This window comes from Sesamum indicum, linkage group LG12, assembly GCF_026168435.1.
Source record: "Sesamum indicum cultivar Baizhima isolate 11 linkage group LG12, ASM2616843v1, whole genome shotgun sequence".
Classification (NCBI taxonomy): domain Eukaryota; kingdom Viridiplantae; phylum Streptophyta; class Magnoliopsida; order Lamiales; family Pedaliaceae; genus Sesamum; species Sesamum indicum.
In genome coordinates this window covers 4,645,292-4,647,791 of record NC_142668.1, presented here as the reverse complement: position 1 = coordinate 4,647,791, position 2,500 = coordinate 4,645,292, and the positions used below count along the sequence as shown (strand labels likewise).

The following is a 2,500-nucleotide window of genomic DNA, read 5'->3' as shown; positions in this document are numbered from 1 at the left end:
TACGAATGCCCCCGACTGTCCTTGTTAATCATTACTCTGATCCCGAAGGCCAACGTAATAGGACCGAAATCCTATAATGTTATCCCATGCTAATGTATACAGAGCGTAGGCTTGCATTGAGCACTCTAATTTCTTCAAAGTAATAGCGCCGGAGGCACGACCCGGCCAGTTAAGACCAGGAGCGCATCGCCGGCAGAAGGGACGAGACGACCGGTGCACACCAGAGGCAGACCGGCCAGCCCAGCCCAAGGTCCAACTACGAGCTTTTTAACTGCAACAACTTAAATATACGCTATTGGAGCTGGAATTACCGCGGCTGCTGGCACCAGACTTACCCTCCAATGGATCCTCGTTAAGGGATTAAGATTGTACTCAATCCAATTACCTGACTCGTAGAGCCCGATATTGTTATTTATTGTCACTACCTCCCGTGTCTCACGAGGCGCCTATCACACAGCGCGTCGTGTGGCTAGTAGTCCGCTGACTACGTCCGCCAATACCTCCGCTCGGCACTAACGCAGCGCGCCGAATGTTATCAGAGTCGGGAGGAACAAATCCCAAAACCGTAAATTGCACACACGAATTCAGAAAACCAGATTGCATTGAACTGAAAGTGCATATACAATGATCAACGATGCTAGAGCAAGGGGTTCGCCTAGAGGGGGACTCTAACACGTCACTAAACCAAACTTCTTGAACTCATTCCCCCCCCCTATAATAGGCTTCAAAAAATAAATCCTATCGTCTACACTAGACACTAGAAAAGCTGAAATTTGCAACATAAGAGGCGTAACGTCCCCTTGAGCAATCTAAACAACAGAAAGCAAATAACAAAGCAGTAACAAAGCAATAAAAGGCCTACACCTAGGACTCTAAGACTAGTTGGTGTCCGTCGTCTGTTGATGAAGCCTGAGTGGTCGGCCATGTAGAATGGTAGAGTGGCCGAAGTGCGCGTCACGGGGGCCTAGTGAACGGGCAGCCCGTGACATTCTCCCCCACCTGAGATAGCGACGTCCCTAGCGCTACGGAAGCATGGTACGCTTCGCCTTTAGGTTCGTCACCGGCTCCCAAGTGTTCTCCTCGCTGCTGCATCTCCTCCATTTCACCAAGTACTCTGTGTGGTCTTTATTCGCGGTACTCGTCACTCGGTGATCTAGGATTGCTTCAGCCACCTTCTCTTTCGTCTTCTTCAATTCGAGTTGTGGGCGGCTGGGTTGATTGCGGGCATCGTCTTCGCTGTCTGCTGAATACTTTTTTAATTGGCTGACGTGGAAGACGTTGTGGATCTCCCAGCACGGCGGCAACTCCACCTTGTACGCCACCATCCCAATACGCCTAAGGACAGGCAAAGGACCGACATATTTCTGCATCAATCGAGGATCTCTCCCCCTTGATGACTTTGACAATCTCGGATCCGGGACCTTCACCAGCACCAGGTCTCCCGCATTGAACTCAACGAAGCGCCAATTCTGATCTGCATACTTCTTCATCCGCTTCTAAGCTGTCTCCAGGCAACTTTAAGCGATATCAACATTCTGCTTCCACTCCTGGGAGAAACTTCGAGCAAGAGGGGATCTCACACTTTGTGGGATGTCAAGAGTGTGAGGAAGGAGCGGCTGCTGCCCAGTAACGATTTCAAAAGCTCTCTTGTTAGTCGAAGAGCTCTTTTGAGCATTGAAACACAGGTGAGCGACATCCAGGAGCTTCACCCAATCCTTCTGCGTACCTCGCACAAAGTCCCAAAGGTAGTCCTCCAACATAGAATTAAAGCGTTCTGTCTGACCATCGGATTGTGGATGATAGCTCAAGCTCATGGAAAGTGTGGACCCAAGGAGTTTGAACAGCTCGGTCCAGAAGACGCCAGTGAAACGGGAGTCACGATCACTGACAATATCTTTTGGCAGGCCCCAATGCTTTACGATGTGCTTGAAGAAGAGATGAGCCGTCTCCCGTGCGGACAGTACCGGCCTACGGGGGCGCGCAGGCAGACGGTAGCAGACGGTAGCAGACGGGCGCCTGCGAGCAGGCATCCCCTGCCGGCCTGCGCGCGCGCCTGTGCGACTAGTGCCGACGGGCGCGCGCAGGCCTGCGCAGAACGCTGCCGACGCAAGCGCGCGAGCAGCCAGACGCGCGCGCGTAGGCAGCCCATGCCGACCTGCGCGGGCGCTCCTTGGCCGACCATTGCCGACGTGCGCGTAGGCCTAGGCAGACCCCTGCCCACGCACGCCCGCGAGCAGGCAGGCGGCAGCAGACGGGAGCGCAGCTGGGCCGACCATTGCCGACGTGCGCGCAGGCCTGGCCGATCACTGCCGTTGCACGCGCAGGCCTGGGCCGACCACTGCCGACGTGCGCGCAGGCCTGGCCGATCACTGCCGATGCATGCGCGTGCCCAGGCAGGCGGTAGCAGACGGGCGTGCGCCTGGGCCGACCACTGCCGACGTGAGCGCAGGCCTGGCCGATCACTGCCGATGCACGCGCAGGCCTGGGTCGACCACTGCCG

At 55.4% G+C, this 2,500-nt stretch overlaps 1 pseudogene; it reads right to left on the bottom strand.

Moving 5' to 3' along the window:
* Positions 1–599, bottom strand: part of LOC148784682 (18S ribosomal RNA) — a 1,516-nt pseudogene extending 917 nt beyond the window's left edge.
* Between the last annotated feature and the right edge of the window lie 1,901 nt (positions 600–2,500).